Raw genomic sequence first — 27515 nt, forward strand, 5'->3', positions numbered from 1 at the left:
AGCCTGGATGACAGACTATCGGTTTACAAATACAGTTTACTGAATATCTTAAGCCCACTGTTGACACCTACTGCTCAAGAAATAAGATTCCTTTCAAAGTATTACAGCTCACTGACAATGCCCCTGGTACTCAAGGGCTTTTACAGAGATGTATAAAGAGCTGAATATTGTTTTCTTGCCTACTAACCCAACATTCATTCTGCTGCCCTTGGATCAAAGAGTAATTTCAACTTTCAAGTCTTATCACTTAAAAATATATTTCATAAAGCTATAGCTTCTCTAGAAAGTGATTCCTTTGATGGATCTGGGCAAAATAATTGAAAACCTACTGGAAAGGATTTATCATTCTAGATGCCATTGAGAACATTCACGATTTAAAAAAGAAGATCAAAATAGCAACATTAGGAGAAGTTGGGGCCGGGTTTGGTGGCTCACGTCTGTAATCCCAGCACTTTGGGAGGCCAAGACACGTGGATCACGAGGTCAGGAATTTGAGACCAGACTGGCCAACATAGTGAAATCCTGTCTGTACTAAAAACACACAAAAAAATTAGCTGGGCCTGGTCGGGGGTGACTGTAATCCCAAATACTTGGGAGGCTGAGGCAGGAGAATTGCTTGAACCCAGGAGGTGGAGGTTACAGTGAGCTGAGATCACATCACTGCACTCCAGCCCAGGCAAGACTATATCTCAAAAAAAAAAAAAAAAGAGAGAGAGAGAATTTGGGAAGATTATTCCAACCCTCACAGATGACACTGAGGGGTTCACAACTTCTGTGTAGGAAGTAACTGCATATATAGTGGAAATAACAAGAGCACTAGAATCAGAGACAGAGCCTGAAGATGTGGAGACTGCAGCATCCTCCGGAGAAAACGTGAGCGGATGAGGTGCTTCCACGGATGAGCAAAGAAAGTGGTTTCTTGAGATGAATCTATTCGTGGTGAAGACAGTGTCAATATTGTTGAGATGACAATAGATTTAGAATAAACTTAGTTGGTACAGCAGAAGGAGGGCTTGACAGGACTGAACCCAATGATTTACAATAATACATAAACTTAGTTCGTACAGCAGTACGAATGTTTGACAGGATTGAATCCAATTTTGAAAGTTCTACTGTGGGTAAAAAGCTATCAAACAATATCGTATGCTACAGATAATTCTTTTGTGAAAGGGAGAGTCAACTGACACAACAAACTTCAATGTTGTCTTATTTTAAGAAATTGCCACAGCCACCCCAACGCCCAGCAACCACCACCTTACATTAAGGCAAGACCCTCCATCAGCAAGAAGACTGAAACTTGGACAGGTGCAGTGGCTCACACCTGTCATCCCAACACCTTGGGAGGCCAAGTTGTGTGGATTGCTTGAGCCCAGGAGGTCAAGGTAACATGGCAAAACCCCATCTCTACCAAAAAAAAAAAAATACAAAAATTAGCTGGACATGGTGGCATGCACCTGTAGTCCCAGCTAGTCAGGAGTCTGAGGTGGGGGTTTGATTGAGCATGAGGTTGATGCTACAATTACTCCAGCCTGAGCCACAGAGTAAAACCATGTCACGCACACAAAAAAAGATTGCAGCTTTCTGAAGGCTCAGATGACTGTTAGCACTTGTTAACAATAAAGTAATTGTAAATTAAAGTGTGCACACCTTGTAGTCGTATGCTATTGCACACTTTATACAGCACAGTATAAACATACTTTTACATGCACTGGGAAACCACAAGAAATTGTATAACTCACTTTATCACAGTGGTCTGGAACCAAACCCACATATATCTCTGATGCATGGCTGTCCTGTATTGTACACTTAAAAAAATACTAAAGAGGGTATATTTTAGGTGAAATGGTCATCTCATTTTTTTTTTTTTTTGAGATGGAGTCTCGCTCTGTTGTCCAGGCTAGAGTGCAGTGGCATGATCTCGGCTCACTGCAAGCTCTGCCTCCCGAGTTCACACCATCATCCTGCCTCAGTCTCCCGAGTAGCTGGGACTACAGGTGCCCGCCATCACGCCCAGCTAATTTTCTGTATTTTTAGTAGAAACTGGGTTTCACTGTGTTAGCCAGGATGGTCTTGATCTCCTGACCTTGTGACCCACACGCCTCGGCCTCCCAAAGTGCTGGGATTACAGGCGTGAGCCACTGCTCCCGGTCTCATTTTTTAAAAAGGGTGAGAATGAGAAATATATGGAGAGTGATGGTCAAGTTTACGGCATTATTTGTTGTGATGAGTCCTGGGGCGAATATTTATCTCTAAACTCATTAAGATGTATATATTCAGTGTCACACACCTGTAATCCCAGCACTTTGGGAGGCCGAGACAGGTGGATCATCTGAGGTCAGGAGTTCGAGACCAGCCTGGCCAACATGGTGAAACCCTGTCTCTACTAAAAAAAATACAAAAATTAGCTAGGCATGGGGGCTCACACCTGCGATCCCAGCTACTCAGGAGGCTGAGGCAGGAGAACTGCTTGAACCTGGGAGGTGGAGGTTGCAGTTAGCTGAGTTCCTGTCACTGCACTCCAGCCTGGGCAACAAGAGTAAAACCTCTGTCACACACACACACACACACACACACACACACAAACACACAAGGTATATATTAAATATGTGTAATTTTTGTATGTCAACCACACCTTAGTTTTATTTCATTTTATTTTGAGACAGAGTCTCGCTCTGTCACCCAGGCTGGAGTCCAGTGGTACAATCTCGGCTCACTGCAATCTCCACCTCCCAGGTTCACACCATTCTCCTGACTCAACCTCCAGAGTAGCTGGAACTACAGGCACCCACCAACACGCCTGGCTAATTTTTTGTATTTTTAGTAGAGACGGCTTTTCACTGTGTTAGCCCGGATGGTCTCGATTACCTGACGTGATCTGCCTGCCTCAGCTTCCCAAAGTGCTGTGATTGCAGTTGTGAGCCACCGCACCCAGGCAATTTTTATTTTTTTGAGACAGAGTCTCACTCTGTCACCCAGGCTGGAGTGCAGTGGTGCTATCTTGGCTCACTGCAACCTCTGCCTCCCATGTTCAAGCAATTCTCCTGCCTCAGTCTCCTGAGTAGCTGGGACTACAGATGCATGCTATCACGCTTGGCTAATTTTCTGATTTTTAATAGAGATGAGGTTTCACCACGTTGGCCAGGCTGGTCTCAAACTCCTGACCTCATGTGATCTGCCCAACTCAGCCTCCCAAACTGCTGGGATTACAGGTGTAAGCCACTGCACCTGGCAATTTTTAAATATATATAATTAAAAATTAATAAAAAACAGGTATTTGCAAGTTTCCGTTTTGTTATATGCTTATTATTCTTTATCTTTATGTCAGGTTGCTGTGTCAATACACTTAGGAGATCATAGTTTCTAAGTTGAAATACATATAAATATGTCTGAATTTTTTTCTTTTTTTTTGAGATGGACTCTCATTCTGTCACCCAGACTGGAGTGCAGTGGTGCAATCTCAGCTTACTGCAACCTTCGCCTCCCACATTCAAGCGATTCTCCTGCCTCAGCCTCCACAGTAGCTGGGATTACAGGCACCCGCCACGACACCCAGCTAACTTTTATATATTTTTTTTCTATTTTTAGTAAAGACAGGGTTTCACCATGTTGGCCAGGCTGGTCTCCAACACCTGACCTCAGATGATCCACCTGCCTCGGCTTCCCCAAGTGCTGGGATTATAGGTGTGAGCCACTGTGCCTGGCCTGGAATTTTTTTCTAAAATTTACATTTCTGATTTAAGAATTCTTAAAATATTATAAAAACAGAAGCACAATTCATTATGTGTTTCATTAATTACCTTTATTAAGAACAACGCAATTATATTACAATAGGACAAAAAAATGTTTAAGCAAATGTAAACAAAACCATGACATACCCAATCTCAGGAGGAGGCAACAAAGGCACTGCTAAAGTGAAGCTTACAGCTGCAGATGCTTAAATTAAAAAGAAGAAAGATCTCAAACCCATGCTAAAGGGAAGCTTACAGTTGCAGATCCTTAAATTAAAAAGAAGAAAGATCTCAAACCCATGCTAAAGGGAAGCTTACAGCTGCAGATGCATAAATTAAAAAGAAGATCTCAAACTCATGCTAAAGGGAAGCTTACAGCTGCAGATGCTTAAATTAAAAAGAAGAACGATCTCAAACCCATGCTAAAGGGAAGGTTTTAGCTGCGGGTGCTTAAATTAAAAAGAAGAAAGATCTCAAATCAATAACCTAACATTACACCTGTAGGGGGAAAAAAAAAACTAATGACAAACCAAGCAAAAGGAAGAAAATAACAGATTAGAGCAGAGATAAGCATAATAAGACCAGAACAAAAGGAAAAAAAAACACACTGAGTTTCTTCTTTTAAAGATCAATAAAAATTTTAAAACTCACAGCTATATTAAGAAAAAAAGAGAAATCTCAAATACTAAAATCATAAATAAAAGAGGTGACAGTACAACAGATGCCAGAGAAATGAAAAAGATTACAAGAGACTAATGTGAGCAACCATATGCCACAAAACTGGGCAACCTAGAATAAATTTATAAATTCCTAGAAACACAAACCACCATACTGCATTACGGAGAAATAAAAAATCCAAAGAGACCTGTAACTAGTATGAAGATTCAACCAGTAATCAAAACCCCCTAAAAAAGAAAATTCCAGGTCCAGATAACTTTACTGGAGAATTTTACCAAACATTTCAAGAAGAATTAATGTCAGTCCTCTGCAAAATATTCCAAAAATGTTCAAAAACCAGAAGGGGACATTCCAATCCATTCTGTCAGGTCAACATTTATCTGGTTCCAGAGCCAGATGAACACCTTTTTTAATAAAAACACTCAAAGAATTAGTAATATATGGAAACTCCTCAGTAAATAAAGATCGTACATGAAAAGCTCACAGCTAACATCATACTCAATGGTGAAAAACTAAAATCTTTTCCTCTAGGATCAGGAATAAGATAGCAACATCTCTTCCTGCCACTTCTATTCACCACAGTACTGGAATTTCTACTCAGAATAATTAGGCAAGAGAAAGCAATAAAAAGCATGCAAATTGGAAAGGAAAAAGTACAAAATTTTGTTCACAGACAACAGGATGTAATGTTTAAAAATCCTGAAATTCCACAAAATACTGGTAAAATAATGAAATTCAACAAAGTTTCAGGATACAGTGACACACACAAGTCAGTTGCATTTCTATAAACTAACAATGAACAATCTGCAAATAAAATTTTAAAAAGAGAAGCCAGGTGCAGTGGCTCACACATATAATCCCAGCACTTTGGGAGGCCAAGGTGGGTAGACCCCCTGAGGTCAGGACTTCGTGACCAGCTGGGCCAACCCCATCTCTAATATAAATAGTAAAACTCTGTCTCTATTAAAAATACAAAAATTAGCTGGGCATAGTGGCAGACACCTGTACTCCCAGCTACTTGGGAGGCTGAGGGAAGAGAATTGCTTGAACTTGGAAGGTGGAGGTTGCAGTCAGCTAAGATTGTGCCACTGTGCTCCAGCTTAGGAAACTGACTGAGACGCCGTCTCAAAGAAAAGAAAGAAAGGAAAGAAAGAGAGAGAGAGAAAGAAAAGAAAGAGAAAACAAAAAAAAAAAAAAGAAATTTTTTAAAAGAATGACATTTGGCAGGGTGCAGTGGTTCATGCCTGCAATCCCAGCAGTTTGGGAGGCCGAGGCGGGCAGATCACCTGAGGTCACTAGTTCAAGACTAGCCTGGTCAACATGGAGAAACCCTGTCTTTAGTAAAAATACCAAAAAATTAGCTGGGTGTGGTGGCATGCACCTGTGATCCCAGGTACTTGAGAGGCTGGGGTTGGAGAATCGCTTGAATAAAGAAGGCACAGGTTGCAGTGAGCTGAGATAGTGCCACTGCACTCCAGCCTGGGAGACAGAGCAAGATTCCATCTCAAAAAAAAAGAATTACATTTACAACAGCATTATAAAAATTAGAAATAAGCTTAACCAAGAGGGCAAAATATTTGAAAACAGAAAACTACAAAACACTGTTGAAAGAAATTAAACACAAATAAATGAAAAGCTGGGTTTGCAGATTAGATGATTTCATCTTGGAATGATGTCAACACTACTCGAAGTGACCTAGATTCAATACAATCCTTATAAAGATTCCAAAGACATTTTTGATAAACAGAAAAACCTATCCTAAAATTCATATGGAATCTCCAGGGCCCATGAATAGGCAAATCAATCTTGAAACAGAACAAAATTAAAGGTTTCAAAACAATTACAAAACTGCAATAAGCCAAAAAAAATGTGGTCATGGCATAAAAACACACTTGATACACTTATGGACCAACACAACAGAGACCTCAGAAACCAACCCTGGCGTATATGGTCTGATGATCTTCCACAAGGATGCCAAGACCACTCAATGGTGAAGTACAGTTTCTTCAACAAATGGTGTTGGGAAAATTGTATATCTACATGCAAAACAATGAAGTTGGACTCTTACCTTACACAACGTTAAAATTAATTCAAAGTGAATTATAAACCTAACGTAAAACTAGAACTATCAAACTCCTAGGGAAAACGAATTTGGAAAATGCTTCATGAAGATGAATTTGTCAATAACTTTTAGGATATGACATTAAAAGCTCAGGAAGCAAAAGCAAAAATATATCAAACCTAGAAACTTCTGTACCTCAAAGGTCACAACCAACAGGGTAAAAGGCAAACTGCAGAATAAAAGAAAATACCAGCTGACTGTCCCTTATTTGAAATACTTGGGATGTGTTTCAGATTTTGTAATATTTGCATTATTCTTACTGGTTTAGCATCTTGAATTCAAACACCTGAGTCTGAGATGCTCCAATAAGCATTTCCTTTGAGTGTCATGTTGGCACTCAAAAAGTTTCAGACTTTAGAGCATTTGGGATTTCAGATTTTTGGATCAGAGACATTCAATCTATAGTTGCACATCATGTATCTCATAAGAAGTGAACATCCAGAATACGTAAAGTACTCCTACAGAGAGACTACCAGAAGCAGAGAGGAGCAAACACATTTTCACACTAGGGCACCTCCTATCTCTCCTGGATTCCAATTAGGTCAGTGTAAGTGCTAGTTCTCTGCCAACCCAGGATTAGGCCCTGCAGCTGCAGTGAAAATAACCACAGAAGAAAACTAAGAAATAAAAAATGGAGAAAGTGAGCCATCAGACTAGAATTACTAGAAACCCCTAGGAAGAAGGGGGAAAAAAACCAAGAAAACAGAAAACCAATCAAACCAGTTAATTAAACCTTGGTGTGACCAGAAGATCAGAGTTTCCTAAAGGAGTGGAAATTTGTTGACTTGAAGAGGATTTATTGATTACTGATTTGAAGAGGAAGAAAAACCATGAATGGTCTAAAGCAAAAGCCTAGTGTCTGAAGAAATCAGTAGGGTGAAAACAAGAGCTGGCCAGAATGTCCACAGATGGTGACAAGTTTGCAAAGCCTTTACTAGACTACTCATGAGGCTAAGTAGAGGCCAAGGAGCCAACACTGCCCCTGTCCTTACAGAGAGACCCTACACAAGATTCCCAAATATACATGGAAGGACAACATCTTATCAGGTCCTCTCTGTGCAGATGTGGTTATCATTCCAAATAATGAGCTCCAGCCCCAAGATTGTTCCATCCTCAATTGCTTTGAGTAGGCAATGTAGGCTCTCCACACACGAGCTGCAAGTAGGTTCCTTGGGCACACAGATGGTAGCCATGAAACACAAACCCTCCATGGTCAGGTCCATATCGGTTTCCTGCCTTTTTCCCAGCAATCCCCAGGCCTCAGCAGCAGTGGTCTACCTCTGCTGATTCTCATTCAGAATCTAAACTTAGAAACAATTAGAACCTAGACCCCAATTCTACCTGAAAGTAACAGAATAGCATAATCTACACCCTGCAGCATGACTGCCCAACGTAATGAGGGTGAACTGAGAGATAATGAATGATCATGACCCTGGCCCAAGTAATGAGAATGAACTGTGAGATAAATGAATGATCATGACCAAAAAACCCCGCTACAACCCAACAACAAAATAAAGTGATTAAAAAATGGACAAAGAACATTTATCCAAAGATGCAAAGATGATATACAAATAGCCAACAGATACATGAGATATATGAGAAGATGTGTAACATCACTAGTCATTAGAGAAATGCAAATAGAAACCACAATGGGACATCACTTCAAACCCAACAGAAAGTAACAAGTGCAGGTGAAACTGAAACCCTTGAACACTGTTGATGGAAATAGAAACTGGCCCCTCAAAGAAAATAAAATAAAATGACCATATGATCCAGCCATTGAACTTCTACAGAGACAGAATAACTAGTAGCAGGACCTCAAACAGATATGTGCACACTTAAGTTCACAGCAGCATTACACAGCCACAAGGTGGAAGAAACCAAAACGTCCCTCCAGGAATAGATGGATAAACAAAAGGATATATATATATATATATAATATAATATATATGAAGAAATATTATTCAGCCATAGAAAAGAAGAAAGTCCTGACACATCTGACACACAACATGGATCCTACTTACAAAACAACTAATATTATATAACCCTAGGTATATAAGCCAAATTTTTAGAAACACAAAGTAGAATAGTACTTGCCAGGAGGTGGAAGGAGGGGAAAATTAATAGTTGTTGAATGGGTACAGAGTTTTCCAAGATAAAAAAAAATCTAGAAATCTGCTACACAACACTGTAAATATTCTTAACTCTACAAAACTGTATACTTACAACTGGTTATGACGGTAAATTTTAAGGTATGTGTTTGTTACCAAAATTCAAAATAATAAATTATTTATAAAAAATGATCTTTTTTGACACAGGGTCTTACTCTGTTGCCCTGGCAGGAGTGCAATGGCATGATCACAGCTCATCGCAGCCTCAACCTCCCAGGCTCAAGCAACCCTCCCACCTCAGCCTCCCAAATAGTTGGGACTACAGGTGGACACCAAGATGCCAGGCTAAATTTTGGTTTGGATTTTTTGTAGAGAGGGTTTTGCCATGTTGCCCAGGCTGGTCTCAACCTCCTGGGCTCAAGCAATCCACCTCCCTTGGCCTCACACAGAGCTGAGATTATGAGCATAAGCCACCATGCCCAGTCTATAGAAAATTATTTCAAAAAGCCAAAAGATTAATCAAACTGGAATATTTAGAAATATTTAACCCAAAAGAAGTTAGGAAAGAATATATAGAAGATCAAAAGACAGAAGAAGGCCAGACATGGTGGCTCGTGCTTGTAATCTGAACACTTCGGGAGGCCAAGGTGGGTAGATTGCTTGAGCTCAGGAGTTCAAGACCAGCCTGTGCAACCTGGCAAAACCCTATCTCTACAAAAAATATAAAAATTAGCCAGGTGTGGTGCCATGCACCTGTAGTCCCAGCTACTCAGGGGGCTCAAGTGAGGATTGGTTGGGCCTGGGAGGCAGAGGTTGTAGTGAGCCAAGATTGCACCACTGCACTACAGTCTGGGTGACAGAGCAAGACCCTGTCTTAAAAAAATAAACAAACAAATAGAAAATAAGTAGAAAAATGGCAGACCTAAATCCAACCTTAGCAATGATTAGTTACAGTGTAACTGGGCAAATACTCTACTTAAGACACAGACTGCCACACCTGACAGGAAAGCAAGACCCAACAATATGGCATCCACAGAGACACAATTTAAACACAAAGACACAAAGTATGAGAAAAAATATACTATGCAGACATTAATCATAAAAATATGCTATGCAGACACTAATCATAAAAAGCTTCAATGGAGATGTTAACACTAGATGAAAGAGGCTTCAGAACAAAATATATCACCAGAAATAAACAAGGTAATTTTATAAAAATAAAAGAATCAGAGAGGATGATGTTACAATTATAAATTGTGCCTCCAAGTGCACACAAAGTACACACACACACAGAGCCTCAAAGTATGTGAATCAAAAACAACAGAACAAAAGCAAGAAATTGAGAATCCAAAATTACAGCTGGTGAATTAATACTGCTCTCTCAGTAACTGACGGAACAACCAGATAAAAATATACGAAAAACATGGATCTAAATGATAAAATCCTGACTCAATGGTACTTGGCAGTACCAAGATAGACTGTATGTCGATCGATTGAGAAAAGGTTCAAGCCTGAAATAGTATACAAAGTATGTTGTCTGAACACTTGAAACTAAATTAGAAACCAACAACAAATTGATATCCAGAAAAGCCTCAAATGTCTGAAAACCAAGTAATAAACTTTGAAATACCCTGTGAGTCAAAAAAGTATTCATAAGGGGAACTGGAATGTATTTGGAACAAACTTGTTATAAAAATCATATTTCCGGTAGACTAAAGGTGACAACTGCTTTCCTGCTCCTCTCTCTGTGAGAACCAATTCCCCTTAAACCTTGCCCAGACTACTGACTTATTTGGCCAACAGAAGGTGACAAAGTTGGTATTTGGGGACTTCAGAAGCCAGGCTGAGAAAACAGAACTTATCCAGGAGAAAGCCAGTCACCAGGCAGGAAATCCCACTCTCCTGAGACCCCATGATGGAAACCACACGGCCAGTCCATGACTAGCTATACGCATTGACATCCCCCACTGAGCCTCCAGCAACACCGACTCCCAACAACTAGTGAGCCTCCAGCAACATCCACTCCCAACCACTAGTGAGCCACCCTGAACACCACCCCGCTGTGCTTTCACACAATCCAGCTTGGCTGCAACTGTGTGTGAGATGAGCTGGCCACCAACACTCTCTAAGCCAAAAAAAAAAAAAAAAGTAATAATGATTTGTTTTAAGCTGCCAAGTTTTGGGGATGGTTTCTTCAGAATAGATAACTGGAACAGAATATGGTAGCTGGAAATAAGCCACTGTGGTAATCAGAAGCTACAATATGTGCCATGACTGTGAGGCTGACATGGCCTCAGGGAGACCATTCATGCAACCTGGAAGGGCATCAAGACTCTGGGTCAGGGCCTGAAGGACGGTGAGAAAATGTCATTGGAAACTGGAGAAAAGGCCTGAGAGTTATGTGCTGAGGGACTGTGGGAAAACTATGGCCACTACATGGAAACTGAAAGGGCACTGCACCATCTCAGGGATCTGCCTAAGGAGACATCTGGGAAGAACGTGGAAAGTGCTACCAGCCTGCCCTAACTGTCACTGAATAAATATGACAGGAGAGGGACATGATCTAAAGAAGGAGATTCAGTTTTCAAACAAAATTTAGAGAAAATATAAAGAAATAATTTCTTGTCTCAAAAGGCCAAAGTAAAAAAAAAAGAAAGGTAAAAAAAATGAAAAAGAAGCCATTGAATACCCTATTGACCATAAGAAAAAGGCAGAGAAAGTTGGTCAATGGCGGCAACCCAGGCACTGAAAGAAAAAGAACATGGAGAATGACAAAAGCCCAGAAGGAGGAGTAAAAGGACACAAACGCCGTTCTCAGGGACGAGGACTGGGCGCCATTCTAAGGGACCAGGACTGGGCACTAACCACAGAACTCTAACAGGCGCCCCATGGGAATGACCAACTGTTAGACGGGGTCTGCAGGGCAGCACCTCCCTCCTGCCTCCCACCAACCGCTTCTAAAGGGAAATGCCGACTGTTTTCACACCAGTTTCCTCACTGTGGCTGAGTGTGTGGGCGCAGATGATAGGTCACAACAACCTGATTCAGTCCTCACTGCGGCTGAGTGCGTCGGGGGCAGAAGACAGGCCACCACAACCTGATTCAGTCCTCACTGCGGCTGAGTGTGTGTGGGTGCAGATGACAGGCCACCACAACCTGATTCAGGATTCAGTTGGGCTACCAGCCAGTGCCATAAGGAAAACCATTCTGGGGCTCTTGAGAGGGGCAAAGCATAATTTTCATGTGGGAGAAACGTTAATAGTTTGTGGCCAGAGGACAAGCTGTGGTTTATTAAAGACTGCTGCAGGTTCCTATTATGCTTCTCATCAAGAGGTGGAATCTAATCACATTCCCCCCTTGAATCATGGCTGGTCTCAGTGATGAGTACGACTGGACAGTGTGGCAGGAGAGATGCTCTGGGACTTCTGAGGGATGATCATGAGAGGCCTTACAGCTTCTGCCTGGGCCTCTTGGACACACACCCTTGGAGAAGCCAGACAAACCTGACTACCTGACGCTGCCAGAATGGAAGCAAGTCCGTGCTGGCCACAAAGAGAGGGCTGGGTGCCTGCTCCATGTCCCCAGCCACTAGACTCCTTCTGGATGCCTGCTTCACGACCGCAGCCACTAGAGTCCTTCCAGATGAGACCAGGGACATCATGAAGCAGCCAACCCACACCACCCTGTCCAGTGTCTTGACCCAGAAAATTGTGACACGTAAAAAGAATAAATTCCTGGTTTAAGCCAGTAAGGTTACTGGTACGTTGTTACATTGCAGATAATTAAAACCTTGAAAAACTCATGAGAGATCACAAGTAAAACCTTGATCTGAAACATGGCATGTGGCGATTTATATTGAGTATTAAGTTAAAAATGCAAGAATGGAGCATAGTTAATATTTTACGTTAAAGCTAAAACTATAATTGCCTTCTTAAAATTTTCAGTTAATTAGGTTGTCACTTTTTGTTCTTAACCAAGAAATCAACTAGTTTTAGTCCATAAACAGTTAGAACTGATGCACACATCCGTTTTTCCTTACTCATTTTAAGCAGCTATCTGAAATAGGAAGCGTGATATAATCTTTAAAGAATCTGTAAACATGACAGAAATGTTTAAACTATAAACACATATTGTATATGTTAGCATATTGTATACATTGCATATTAACATAAGCTAGAATCATTGACATAAATTTATATAAACAAAAGGTAGAAAATACGACAATGTTCTTCTTGTTTTTTGTCTTTGCATATTTCTTTATTGGCCCTTGTCAAACGTGACCAACTCCTGAATGCTTTCTCTTTCCCCATGGATTCCTAAGGATGTCACCACAATGCTGGCCAGATGCACAGGTCACAGCGGACTGAACCTCATCACCCCACAAACACACCCTTCAGGTTTTGCCAAGAATAACACTGTAAAAACACTGTAAACATAACAAAGCTTCTGTGCTTGTTAGTGAACACCAACTCAGCTCCTCTCCTGTATTCGGAAATCAGGATGAGATGAAAACAACAAGCAGGCCAGGCACGGTGGCTCACACCTGTAATCCCAGCACTTTGGGAGGCTGAGGCGGGCAGATCACCTGAGGTCGGGAGTTCGAGAACACCCTGATCAAAACAGAGAAACCCCATGTCTACTAAAAATACAAAATTAGCAGGGCGTGGTGGCACATGCCTGTAATACCAGCTACTCAGGAGCTGAGGCAGGAGAATTGCTTGAACCCGGGAGGTGGAGGCTGCAGTGAGCCAAGATCACACTACTGCGCTCTAGCCTGGGCAACAAGAGTGAAACTTTGTCTCAAAAGAAAAAAAAATTTAGAAATAAAAGAACAAGGAAACAAAAGTAACAAGGCTTGACACCAGATGAGCCTGAATCTAAGCAAGAAAAGTCCAGAAGAAATCCCATTTTGGGTCACTGGCTGCATGGTAGTAATACCATACACAAAAGGGAAGAGAGGAGGATGTGGCTTTCACTTTGAATTTTTTGAGCTTAAGGTAACTTTTGGATAGCTACAAAGAAGCATTCAACAGAGAGTTAAACCTACGATGGAAAGACTGAAGACGTCCAAGCTGTAGAGAAACAGGACCGCAAACCACAAAGGGCTGAATCACTCAAGGAGAACTGCAGGGCGGGATGAACAGGGACCAACGGAACATTTAGATAAGCTGCTGAGAAGAAAGGGAAATTCAGAGAAAAAGAACTGTCAGTGAGGTCATAATAGGAACTGTTACAGTGAACTAAATATGGCCTGGGAAGGACTCTGTACTTCTAGATTTGAGTCCCTGTGGACAAACTGCAGCCTAACTTAATAGGTAGAAAGACTGAAAACCTAACTTAGGAGTATGCACCTCCAACTATAGCTGAGTTCTGGCCAATCCCAATAGCCAAACTTCTGCCACTCACACACTGCTGAGTGTTCAGTTGTGTTCAAATAAGGCAAATGCTGAGCACTGTAACCAGTCCAGTTATTTCTGGACCTCACTGCTGAGAACCATAATGGACCCAATTGCTTCTAGACCTCACTCTTCACTTCAGATTTTTGTACATCATGTTCCCTTCATTGTCTATAAATCTTCCACCATGTGTCTGTGCTGGAGTCTCACTGAATCTGCTGTGATTCTGGGGGCTGCTTGATTCGTGAATCATTCATTGCTCAATTAAGTTCCTTTCAATTTAATTCAGCTGAAGATTTTCTTTTAATAGATGGTGTCAGAAGTGGGATCTGTGGGAGCAGGACCGCCAGGGCCTCTGGAGCAGTGTTGTGAGCAGTGTTGCTAGGGCTTCTAATGACCCCCAGAGTGCTGAGGTATAAGGAAGGAACCTGCAAGGACCCGTTTGTGATGGCAGCAGTGGCCCACGTGGAGCAGTTGCTATGGAGACACCGGCTGCAGTGGGGAGGAGTGGCTGGGGCTGTGAGCTCCTCAAAGCTGGTGGGAGCCAGGAACGGGTGGGAGACCTGCCCCTTCTAAATTGTCAGGCAGGAGCCCTGCCTTCCCAGACACAGCTGCAGCCATCCAGCCATGACTGCAAACCCGGGCATCTCTGCACTCTCAGAGGCCCAGCAAGCCCCCCTGCCCCGCAGGCTCAGTTGTACCTGGTCCCGCCACCTGGCATCTCTCTGCTCCCAGAGCCCACTCCAACTTCGGATCCAAGTTGAGGCCAAACCCGGGCACAGTCGCAACTCAGCCCGGTTTGTGCAAGCTCAGGGCAGTGCTGACATGCCAGCCCCCTGCCACCTTGGCCCCCTCCAGACTTTCGGCACTGGCAAGCACAGGAGGGAGGCTGAGGTGGGGCCAAGAGTGGCTCAGCTTGAACGGCCTGGGCACTATGGGCACAGCTACCCACCATGTGTCTCCTCTCAGCTGCTGAGAGCTGAACAGACGTTGGGATGACCTGCCTGCAGAAAGGAGCTACCCACTGCAGGTCTCCCCTGAGCTGTACTGTTTGCTCAATAAAGCACCTCTTCACCTTGGACACCTTCTACTTGTCCACATACCTCAATTTTCCTGGACTCAGGACAAGAACTCGGGACCTGCCAACTAGCAGGGCTGAAAGAGGTGTAATATAAACAGGGCTGAAACGCGCTCCTTGCTTGCCAAATTGCAGGCAAGAAGAGAAGACAGAAGGAGAGAAGAGCTGTGTCCCTTCAGGGAGCACAGACCTAGGAGCTCCCCCAGGCAGGGCTGTGACACCTTCTTTGGGGCTCTGCATGTCCTGCATCTCCAAGCTTCCGGGTGCCACTGCATTCCCTGATACCTACAGTGGAAGCTGTTTGCAGTCGGCCTCTCGCTTGCTCACACATCCCTCACTGCTCTGTACCCAGCTCGCCCTTGGCAGGTGTGGGATCCAGACCACTAGCATGAGCCGAGTGGACAGAACAAACCCAGTGGGCCCAAGCAAAACACAGGTAAAGTCTCCACCAGCCAGAGGTTACAGGCAGAAAAGTGACACCTCAGGATTCTGTAACACTTGTGTCCTTTGACCTCTTGCAGCAGCTGGGGATCATGGTAAATTCTCTCTCAGATTTCAGAGCTCCATGGATTTGTGTTTTGAGCTCTGAGTTTCTTTGAGCAAATTTCTGTTCCAAACAGCTATCCAGCCATGACTGGATGGATGTTTTAGAAGTTATGACAGAAACGGGACTGGGTCCAGGATCAGATTTGATCCAGTAGTTAACTGGCTTGAATCCAGTTCCAGTTAGAGGCCTCCTACATCTGACTGGGTCAGAAGGAAAGTGGTAGTAAATGATAATATTGGAAGGTTGTAAAATTTGGCTTTTGAAAATTCACAGGGATTTTTGTGTTCTACCCCTTTGTTTCATTTTTCTCACACGCTAAGGCAGGAAAAAAAAAAAATCATTGGCTAAGTTAATGAAGGGAACCTGGGAGTAAAGCCAATATTTTAGGTAAAAATAGGATCCTTAATTTCTGGAAAACTAAGTTCCTTCTCGCTAATACTTTAGGCCTGGGAAGCAGCAAAGTCTTACAGAAATGGCAAAATCTTACTAAAGATAACTTACAGTGGAACGTTCCAAATGAATAATACCCTGAAGTGCATTCAAAAATGAGGGCTCCCAAATTAGTCTCATCTAGGGATGCCTATTAATATGCAGAAGCTTCTAAAAAGATTTAGAGATGGCACGGCCCATCTGGGAGCAAGTTTGAGTCTTACAAGTTTGATACTGGGTGCTGAGCAAAGTGGCTTGTGTCTATGTTTTGTCACATGTATTTTGCTCTGGGCGGAATGAAAAATGTTAATTTGGTTACTCCAAGCAACCCCTTGGGCAGCATCTTACAAAGCTGAGTGGATTCTTCCTGTGATTCCATGATTTTCCATTGTGATGCAGCTTGGCCCCCAGAGCTATAATGTGGTGAGGAGGGTGACAGAGCAAGATGCAATCTTTAAAAAAAAAAAAAAAAATGGCCAGGCGCAGTGGCTCATGCCTGTAATCCCAACACTTGGGGAGGCTGAGGCAGGTGGGTCACGTGAGGTCAGGAGTTCAGGGCCAGCCTGACCTACAAGGAAAAACCCCATCTCTACTTAAAACACAAAATTAGCTGGGTATGGTGGTGCATGCCTCTAATCCCAGCTACTCAGGAGGCTGGGGCAGGAGAATCGCTTGAACCCGGGAGGCAGGGGGTTGCAGTGAACCGAGATCACACCATTGCACTCCAGCCTGGGCAACAAGAGGGAAAATCCATCTCAAAAAAAAAGAAAGAATAATAGGTTTGTCTATAAGGTTTTATGAAAAAGTGGGTGACATTTGGCTTTCTCTCTTTAAAGATGTTCAGATAATATTAAAAAATAATGAAAAATTTGTTTGCCTTTTAAAGAAACTACCAAAAAAAAAAAAGGAAAAACGAGGCAGATTATTTGTGAAGATAAGTCTTCCCTCTATCAATGAGTAAAGATTTTTGCCCTTTAAAACTTTTTTAAGTCATGATTTTAGGTAAATGAATGACTTACGGTGACCTGGAATTCTATTTCATAACATCAAGTGTTTAAACTTTAATATATTTAATAGCCTTCCCAAAATCAAATTTCAACTTCAAAATTGTCTTTTCTGACCTCTAACTTTGGGATACTACAGAAGCCCTTGAAGCACCCAAAAGAGAGGTAAACAGGACTATTTAACATGTTAAGTCACATGGGTAGCACTGTCAAAATGAAACACAATGTTGAAACTTCTTCAGGTTATATTTAGTTTATCAATTATCCATTCTAAAATTGTATAGGATTTCTAAACTTCTTTTTTTTTTTTTTTTTTTTCCTGAGACGAACTCTTGCTCTGTCACCCAGGCTGGAGTACAGTGGCACAATCTCAGCTCACTGCAACCTCCGCTTCCTGGGTTCATGCCATTCTCCTTCTTCAGCCTCCTGAGTAGCTGGGACTACAGGCATCCACCACCATGCCAGGCTAATTTTTGTATTTTTAGTAGAGACGGGGTTTCACTGTGTTAGCCAGGATGGTCTCATCTCCTGACCTTGTGATCCTTCCGCCTTGGCCTCCCAAAGTGCTGGGATTACAGGCGTGAGCCACTGCACCTGGCCAGGATTCTAAAATTCTAATATGCCTATATGCTATCTATCATAATTACCTGTTTTGTTTGTTTTGAGACAGAGTTTCACTCTTGTCACCTAGGCTGGAGTGCAATGGTGTGATCTAGGCTCACTGAAGCCTCCACCTCCTGGATTCAAGCATTTCTCCTGCCTCAGCCTCCCAAGTAGCTGGGATTACAGACAACTGTCGCCACATCCGGCTAATTTTTTTATTTTTAGTAGAGACAGGGTTTTACCATGTTGGCCAGGCTGGTCTCAAACTCCTGACCTCAGGTGATCCACCTAACTTGGCCTCTCAAAGAGCTGGGATTACAGGAATGAGCCACCACATCCACCCTAATTATGGTTATTAAGTTATTGTGGACTACAGAAATAACCAAATTTCCTTACCAATTGTCTTTAACTATAACTATTTAAAGTCATTTGCACAGTTAATTGCTTAATGGTGAAGCAGTTTCTAAAAACTTCAGAAGCATGCAAAATTCTAGAATAGAAGATTCATGAAAGAATGAAAAGGACCGTAAAAAACACTCCTGAACACAGGTTTCTAATAACTTTAATATCACGGGTAAAAATTCCCCATAAGTTCCCCGACGCCCCAATAATTGGACTGGTTAAGAATTCTCAAAAGTTAAGCTGGGTGCAGTGGTTCACGTTGGCAATCCCAGCACTTTGGGAGGCTGAGGCCGGTGGATCACTTGAGGTCAGAAGTTTTAAGACCAGCATGGTCAATGGTGAAACCCCACCTCTACTAAAAATACAAAAATTAGCCGGGTGTGCTGGTGTGCACCTGTAATCCCAGCTACTCGGGAGGCTGAGGCAGGAGAATCACTTGAACCCAGGAGGCGGAGGTTGCAGTGAGCCAAAATTGTGCCACTGCACTCCAACCTAGGTAAAAGAGTGAGACTCTGTCTAAAAAAAAAAAAAAAAAAAAAAATTCCTAAAGTTTAATAAGAAGACCAACTGGTTTATAAAACTGCTAACCCAAGTAAAACAAAAACTGAATATCAAGGAAATACTTTGCCAGATTTGCATGCTAAATCATGAATATTGAAATTGTTTAGATATATAATTTAAATAAACTCCATGGTCTAAGCCAAATTACCTATAACTCATCAGTTACCAGTGCCATGCACCTAATTTGAAGAAACAGCTGGTATTCAAGAGGATGGAAGTCTAATGTTAATTAAGCACAGACTTATGAAGAACCAGGATGGCCACCTTGTCCTTCTTAAGTCCTTAAAACTTTTGTTATTAAAAGTTCTGCATTCCATAACTCATCATGGAAAGAGAAAATGATCCAAATTAAATATATTGGTGTGGTGATCTCTAAATTGCTAAAATAGTTTATAATCAATGTTTGGTTTGTCAAACCTATATTCCTAGGAAAACAATCAAAACTTCAGGTACATTTGGTTACCTGATGGGCCATTTAAACATTTTATAAAGGGACTTCATTCGGTTGTCATCTTCAGTGCATGTTTTCTGATTGTATAAAAGCTCTTCCATGCAAGAGGGTTGACCTTAAAACAGTAGATTATTATGCTGAAGTGTGTTTTCACCAGCTAAAGAAAGCCTTTTATGGTTCACAGAGGACAGCCAACCCCTTTAAAATCTAGAACCTGATGACTGGATCTTCTGAGAACATCAGAGAAGGACTGCCCTTGCCATCCACATGACGGCAAAACTTTAAAACCTTAAACTTTGGGTTCATAGTCTTACAACTCAGAAGGGTCCCTCCACACTCGGAACCATATACCCATTGGAACTCTTAAGGTAAAGCTAACAAGGACAGTTCCCACCAGAAGAAGATGGCATCCTTAACGTGAACAGCTTTTCCCAAGATCACAGATCAACACTTCTCTACTATCATGAGACTCTTAAGTATCTGTGAAGCTGCTAACACTTATAGCATATGGAGAAAATGGGTATTATAAAGATTTGGTTGTGGGGAATTAACAGAAAAACCCACTTAGTTAAGCAAGTAAACTCTTTTTCTAATCCATTCTTTAATCTATTTGATTTTAGGTGGTTTGATTTATGGGGAACCTGAGTAAGGAGCATATACCAAATTCTTGGTGTTATCTCAATAGCCATAAGAGTCTCCCTGGTGCACCGTACTTACTCAAATGTTTTAAGAGTTTGCATGCAGCCATCTCTAAAATGTCAAATGGTGTCTCTTCAACTGGAATGACAAGAGATTAAAAAAAATGTGCAACCATAAGGACAATGTAACCTATGAGTGACATGCTAAACCGGAAACCCCAAACAATGGGAGTGACATGCTAAACCAGAAACCCAAAACAATGGGACTGATGTACTAAAACCGGAACCCAAAACAATGGGAATGATGTACTAAAACCAGAACCCAAAACAATGGGAGTGAGGTGCTAAACCAGAAACCCAAAACAATGGGAGTGACATGCTAAAACCAGAACCCAAAACAATGGGAGTGACGTGCTAAAACCATTACCCAAAACAATGGGAGTGATGCACTAAACCAGAAACCCAAAACAATGGTAACTAAGAGTAATGCTAAGGCCCTATATTTTGGTCACACTCTCAACTAAGTGAGAACTTGACTGAAAAGGAGGATTTTTTTTTTTTTTCTGAGACAAAGTCTTGCTCTGTCGCCCAGAGTGGAGTGCAGTGGCATGATCTCGGCTCATTGCAAGCTCTGCCTCCCGGGTTCAGGCCATTCTCCTGCCTCAGCCTCCTGAGTAGCTGGGACTACAGGCACCTGCCACCACGCTTGGCTGATTTTTTGTATTTTTAGTAGAGACGAGGTTTCACCGTATTAGCAAGGATGGTCTCAATCTCCTGATCTCCCCACCTCGGCCTCCCAAAGTGCTGACATTACAGGCATGAGTCACCGCACCCAGCCAAAAGGAGGAATTTTTTAAGAAAAATTATAGGAGGCCATTGTTTTGAACTAAGCTCATGCAAGAGGTCCCAACAGACCAAACCAAACCAAAATGGAGTCACTCATGCTAAATGTAACATAATCAAACTAAGACTTTAAGGAAACACATAAATCCTAGAACAAACCAGGTTTTGTTTTTCTCCTGTAAACAGGACGTTCCAGCATAAGAAGATACCTTCTACTCAAGTCCTTGTTCCACCTTTTCAAATCTCACTGGTCTGTTTCCCAGTGGGTTTCTAAACCAAGTAAGTATATTTGCAACGGTAATAGTGACACCAGTGACTGAAGTTTTGGCCAATCTCTCAAAATTGAGAAAATAACCAAAGGGAAGACATTGTTAAAGTGAACTAAGTATGCCCTGAGAAGGACTCCATAATTATATATATGAGTCCTTGTGGATGAACTGCAACCTACCTTAACAGGTAGACAAGAATGAAAACCTAACATGAGTGTATGCACCTGGAACAACAGCTACATCCCGGCCAATCCCAATGGCCAAACTTCAACCACTCAGGCACTGCCAAATGTTCAAACTGTGTTCAAACAAGGCAAATGCTGAGTTGTTTCTGTACCTCACTTCCGATTTTGGTATGCCACTTCCCTTTTGTCTATAAATCTTCTTCCACCACATGACTACACTGGAGTCCATGTGAATCTGCTGTGATTCTGGGGACTTTCCGATTCGTGAATCGTTTATTGCTCAATTAAACTCCTTTAAAGTTTTTCTTTTAACAGAACTAACACAGAAGAATTTCCAGATCATGAGCAGACGTTTTGTAATACCCAACGTTGTATTTACATGAATAGACTCTTCCTTAGATAGCTAACCTTGTTTTTAATATTAATAGACTCTCCCTTAGCTGAGAAAACCAGACAAACTCCATTTGGCTCCTTCATTTACAAGACATCAAGGACTCCTTACCCACCCCCTTTCCTCAAGGACTTTAACTTGTGCAAGCTGATTTTCAACATATCAAAGAGTGCAATTAACTGATAAAGTGCTGAGGCAAGCGCTGTCCGCAGTTCCCAGCAATTTACTCAGAGATAGTATAATAAAGCCCCCACATTTGTCCAGCAGATAATGCCCAGAGCCCCCTCACCTATCACTTTGTGGTGAATTTAAAGCCCCTACACCTGGAACAGTTTGTTTTCCTGTAACCATCTGTCTTTTTAACTTTTTTGTCTGTTTTATCTTCTGTAAAGTTGCTGCAGCTAGAATCCCCCCTCCCCTCTCTAAACCAAAGTATAAAAGAAAATCTAGTCCCTTCTTCGGGGCCGAGAGAATTTCGTGCATTAGCCATCTGTCAGTCACTGGCTAATAAAGGACTCCTGAATTCGTCTCAATGTGTGGCATTTCTCTCTAACTCACTTGGGTACGACAGTTTCAACTATGGTAGAAGACTTGAGTAAGGCAAATACAGTCCCGCTAAATTTGACTATTATTTAGGTTAATGGTGAGTTTAGAAGAAATAAGACTACATAGAGTGGGCTAAAGTGTAAATAAACACTGGAAATATTTCCCAGAAAATATGACTTTGAACAGGCTGCTGCACACCCTGCATGTAGAGATAAACTAAGAAACTAAATAACTGGAGAGTTATTCAAGGATCTATGGTTAACTCAGTCCTCAAGATGTTCCGGGTTTCATCCATGAATCAAGGAGGACCACCCAAAAGCTCTTTGGGACCACACTCATTGAGCAAGGAGCATACCTTATGATGGAAGCTGTACTTTAGCGGCAGATGACCATTTCTACTGCACAACACGCCGTGCTTTAGCGGAAGATGACCGTTTCCACTGCACAACACTAAAAGTGTTTACTGCCAGGCCGGTGTGAAATATGTCCCAGCACATAATCTATGTCACCAATGAAGGTGGTGGTTCAGTCTTGGTGCACACAATCTTTCCTGTCCTACAAGAACACAACATGCTCTCTTCTCCGGTTCCATTCCAATCACGTAACAAACATGACTGCCTTTTTTGTCTCGGCATCAGAAATATCAGAGGAAAATTTGCACTCAACTTAGACAACTCTAAGCTCTTATAACCTGCCTGTATCTACAGGTCAGCTTTAACTTATTTATGTATATTTCCTTCAAACTGAATTTTAACTTATTTCTACTTTTCCTTTTTAATTCACAGACACCCATAAACTCAGAAAACACAGTGTAAAACAAAGTGAAGAACAAATAAACAACTCACCAGAGATTTATTCGTTTCCTGTTGCTCTTGGAAACACTCAGAGGACACTGGAAACATAGCTGGGAGAGAAGATAAATGACGTGAATTAAGGAGAGAACTGGTGTGGTGTGGTCCCAGAGTCTTCTGCCCAAGACTCTGGACACATTACCTGGGAAAGCCCTCCTCCCCGCTGAAAAAGAAAAACTTCCCTGTGGGAGAAGAGTCCTTCATGCCTCATTAGGGGCAGCAAAGACTCAAGCTACGATAAGATACATCTACAAGTACATTAATTGGTAGACATTAGATGCACAATTTATTTTCGAATAAAAATATGTATTACCTACTAATTTAGTAACAATATTACCTAAAGATATAATCTAATAACTTAATACAAAGAAACATTATAAGTTCACTAAAATAAATGTTATAGAAATATACTGGGCTGTATTAACTATTTTCCTATTAATATGTAGATTCCACAAATAACTTCATATGAGTGTTCCCATGACAGTACATCTTGCTTTTCTATACCTGAACATCATGGAAAGTGCATCTTGCAAACCAGCAATTTTGGCCTACAGTTACGTTTTTTAAAATGTACATAATATGTACTTCCTGCAGTACACCATTCTACTCACGTTTCCCAATAACACCTTTCCCTGTATCCAAGCCCTCATATTATGCTCTGACAATAAATTGGGCTTTTCCATCTGACTTGTCCAGTGAATGGACAATGGAAAATTTGATGCAAATATCCATTGTTTCTTGCCTTTTTGGACACAGTCATATTGTGAAGAGGTCTGGAGATACCCTGTTGGAAACACAGGGTCTAGCCAAGAGTCACCACAAACCACCAGATTGTGAAGGAAACTATCTTAAACCAACCAGGCTCAGTCAAGGCACCAGGTGACTAAGGCCTCTTCTGTGATACAGGCAACACAAATATATCAACTACCCAGCTGAACCCACCACACCAAAATGCAGATCCACAGAACTTCAAACAAATAAAATGGTGGTTGTTTTCTATAAGCCAGTAAGGTTTAATTAGTTCCTTAAACCGCAAGTATTAACTGTTACACCTAGGTGAACAGAATTCACTTCTGTGTTTTTAAGAAAATTACGTAGGGGGAGAAAATCTTCAATTACCAATCAAATACAATCAATAGAACTTCATAATCTAATGCTAAATTTGGTGATGGACTAGGTTTAATATATATATCTCAGACGCTGGAAACAACGAGCTAAGGTTGAAGGAATGGGACTGTGTTTGGAGAATATTCTAATCTTCTCAAGTATGACAGGTCACTCCTGTACCACAGACCACACTTTCAGGCCCCTTCGAGTAAGGAATATTTCCTAGGTCCTTGCCTGTTCTTCTCAGCTGAATTCACCTCAACCTTCTGAAAATTCGTCCAAACCTTCTACTATCACCTAGTCTTTGCAAATCTTGTGCATTCTAGGGAGCAGAATTAATATTTCCTTAGCGAGGAAAACTGGGATCTTCACCTGTGACCTTTTTTCCTCCTCTGAAGCACCAGTGAGAGGTTAGACCAGACGGCTGTTCTTTCAAGTGCGCTTCTTATTTATAGGGAACCCTCCCTTTCAAACTTTGTAACACACAGTTAAGACTGAAGTACCCTTAAGGCTGAAGACCATCATCCATTACGCCATCTCCCTCACGGAATCAGTGAGTTCTTCCCTGGAAACTAGGTCTCGTATAAACTTCTGTAAATGCAACCCAGGAGGACTAGGCAGGTCACACAGTGAAGGAGGGAACCACAAACTTCACTTGCTAAAGAGAAACCAGGAAACCCAACTAATACAAACTCCCAGTTTAAGACTAGAGGCGCACGCATTTCGCACTACTCCTCTGGGAATGGGGAACATCTCCCGAGAACTGTGTGTTAGCACCGGGACAGTTGGGCAAAATGAGCGACATGCGGGTTGGTAACCGGGTCCCTCAGCGGCAGGACAGGAGCTTGGCCTGCAGACTCGGGGCCCAGGGCCACCGGCCTCGCCTACGTGCTCCTGCGTCTCTGGAACCCGCTACACTGCCGGGATCCCAAGCCTGTCCTCCCAGCCCCCGCCACAGTCTGCAGCCCGCACCTGCACGTCATGCCCCACCCACCTGCGATGCGCCCACGCCTCTGCTCCCACAACTGGGGAACACTGGTCCGGCCCCCCGGGATCCCCCGAGGCCCACGGGTTCCTCTTCACCCTCGCACCCACCCGCAGGGACATAGAACCAAGCCCCATGCCTGCCCAGCCGCAGGACAGCCTCTGGGTTGCGCACTTCCGGAGGAAAATGGCGGAGTGGGCGGGGTGGCGCATGCGCAGAGAGAAAAGCTGGTTCCCAAGGTCCTTCATGGTAACATCATTGGAAGGTGACACTACATTTCCCATGAAGGTCTGCGTTCCCCGATTAGGAACGCACGCCGGACATTCTGTTTTGCCCAGCAGTGAGTCCAGTTACCCAGACACCCGGACTTAATGGATCAGGACTGGTCCCTATCCACATGACACAGTTGTGGCATTCTGGTTCTTTATTAAATCCTGGTTTCACAGCCTGAGACATCGTGAAAATAATGGAGAAATTTCAAGAGAGGCCAATTGGTCTATGCTATTAATGAGTAACTTTTTTTTTTTTTTTTTTTTTGACACAGCGTCTCGCTCTGTCACCCAGGCTGGAGTGCAATGGTGGAATCTCGGCTCATTGCAACCTCCGCCTCCCAGGTTCAAGCAATTCTCCTCCCTCAGCCTCCTGAGTAGCTGGGATTACAGCCGGGCGCCACCAAACTCGCCTAATTTTTGCATATTTCGTACAGATGGGGTTTCACCATGTTGGTCAGGCTGGTCTCAAACTCCTGACCTCGTGATCTGCCCTCCTCAGCCTCCCAAAGTGCTGGGATTACAGGCTTGAGCCACCACGCCCAGCCCTCAAGTCTATTTTTTATAGATGCATTCGAAAGCATGAAAAAAGTCTCTATTTTACTTTAAATTTTAAAAACACAACTAATGAATATGGTAATTCTCTTCCAATCTGTTATCTTTTCTCTCACTAAACTAATTTGTGAGCCTACAATTTACGCAGGAAAAATGCTCTAGTGTATATACTAGGATAAAATAACAGGGTCATACGACAGGTGCACTCCATAATCTTTGTGGCAACTTACACTTCCAGTGTCTGATAAATATTTGCCCATAAACTCCCACGTTTCATCCATCCACCAATCAGTCAAATCTACCTATCTTTATTTATTTATTGTGAGAAAGACGAGAACTTTGCCTTTCCTTCCCTGATGTCTGCCACAAACTAGGCAAGGGGTTCTGCCTAGGGGTTTCTCAGAGCTCCGGCTATCACCGAGGTTCCTAACAGGGAAATTGCCGGCTTGAATGCTCTGGCTTGATGTGGGAGTGCATGTGAAACGGGAGTGGGGTGAAAGAGCAGTGAAGTTCGTAAGTGGGCAGATGGGGGTGTGAAGGGCTTTCAGGTAAGAGGCATGCAGGAAACTGGGAGAAGCAGCAAAAGCACCTCACGCCTCAGATCACCAGAAGATGCTCCCACCAGTGCCATGACAGTTTGACAATGCCATGGCAGCATGGGAAGTCCCACCCCTTGCCATGGAAGCAGCTGGAAGTTACTGCTCATTTCTAGCTATTTCTGAGTAACCCGCTCCTTAATTAGCATGCCATTAAAAGTGAATTATAAAAATGACTACAAGCCACCCCTAGGCTGCTGCTCTGGGAGCACAACACACGGAGGTCTCCCTGCCCTGCCGGAGTGGACACAGGGCTGTAACACTGCCAATGCCTCCATAGAGCTGCTTTCTTCCACCACAGGCTTGCTTTTGGATTCCTTCCTGAGCGATGCCAAGAACCTTCCCTTCCTCAGTGTGACTCTTGCCTAAAACCTATCCCTGGTATTCTCTTTTCCTAAGCATGTCCTGACTTGTTCTTTCATATCCTCTGATCTTGCAATTGGTCCTCAGTGACTCTATTCTGCAGATCCAGAAAACTCAATCTTAATCTTCCCAGAGCCCTGTTGTCTCCAATATTGGAATCTCTAACCTTGTTTTCTCAGAAGCCTAGATTACAGGCCTCTGTCTTGAACACCTATTGGTAAGGTATCTGGGGATCCTTTGAATACACGATGATTGGCAGGGGTTACATAGGGGAAATCAGTGCCTGACAATTCGCCTTCCAGGATATGGATTGCCATTCCCTCTCTTTGTGGGCCTCAGTCTCTTACACATAAAAGTAGAGATTGTAATACTCATTTGACTTGCAAATAACTCACCCCGAACCCACCTAATATAATGTAAAAGCCAAGAATGAAATCCCTTTCCTCACCCCATGAAGGTAAAGTCCTCAGAGCCAAGGAGAGAATGCTCAGGGATGGTACCTGGGTGTTTCCAACACTAACAATATATTGTAGTTTTTACTGTTCAAGCTTAAGCTTCTTATGTTAAAGTTATCCCAGTTTTAATTCTATTGTAACAAGATTTATTTTTGTAATTCCATTTTTGGATTCTTGATTTCTTGGTAAAGAAAGACAGTTATTTTTGTATACCAATCTTATATAGTGTTACATTCCTAAATTTGTTCATGAGTCCTAACACTTTTTAGTAAATTTCTTATGATTTTCTAAATGCGAGATCATGTCATCTGTACATAAAGATAACTGTACTTCTTCCTTTCCAATCTAGATG

At 42.4% G+C, this 27515-nt stretch overlaps 1 pseudogene; it reads right to left on the reverse strand.

Moving 5' to 3' along the window:
* LOC129530395 (zinc finger protein 717-like) overlaps positions 1 to 25086 on the reverse strand; it is a 45186-nt pseudogene extending 20100 nt beyond the window's left edge.
* Between the last annotated feature and the right edge of the window lie 2429 nt (positions 25087 to 27515).

This window comes from Gorilla gorilla, chromosome Y (genome assembly GCF_029281585.2).
Source record: "Gorilla gorilla gorilla isolate KB3781 chromosome Y, NHGRI_mGorGor1-v2.1_pri, whole genome shotgun sequence".
NCBI classification, from domain to species: Eukaryota; Metazoa; Chordata; class Mammalia; order Primates; family Hominidae; genus Gorilla; species Gorilla gorilla.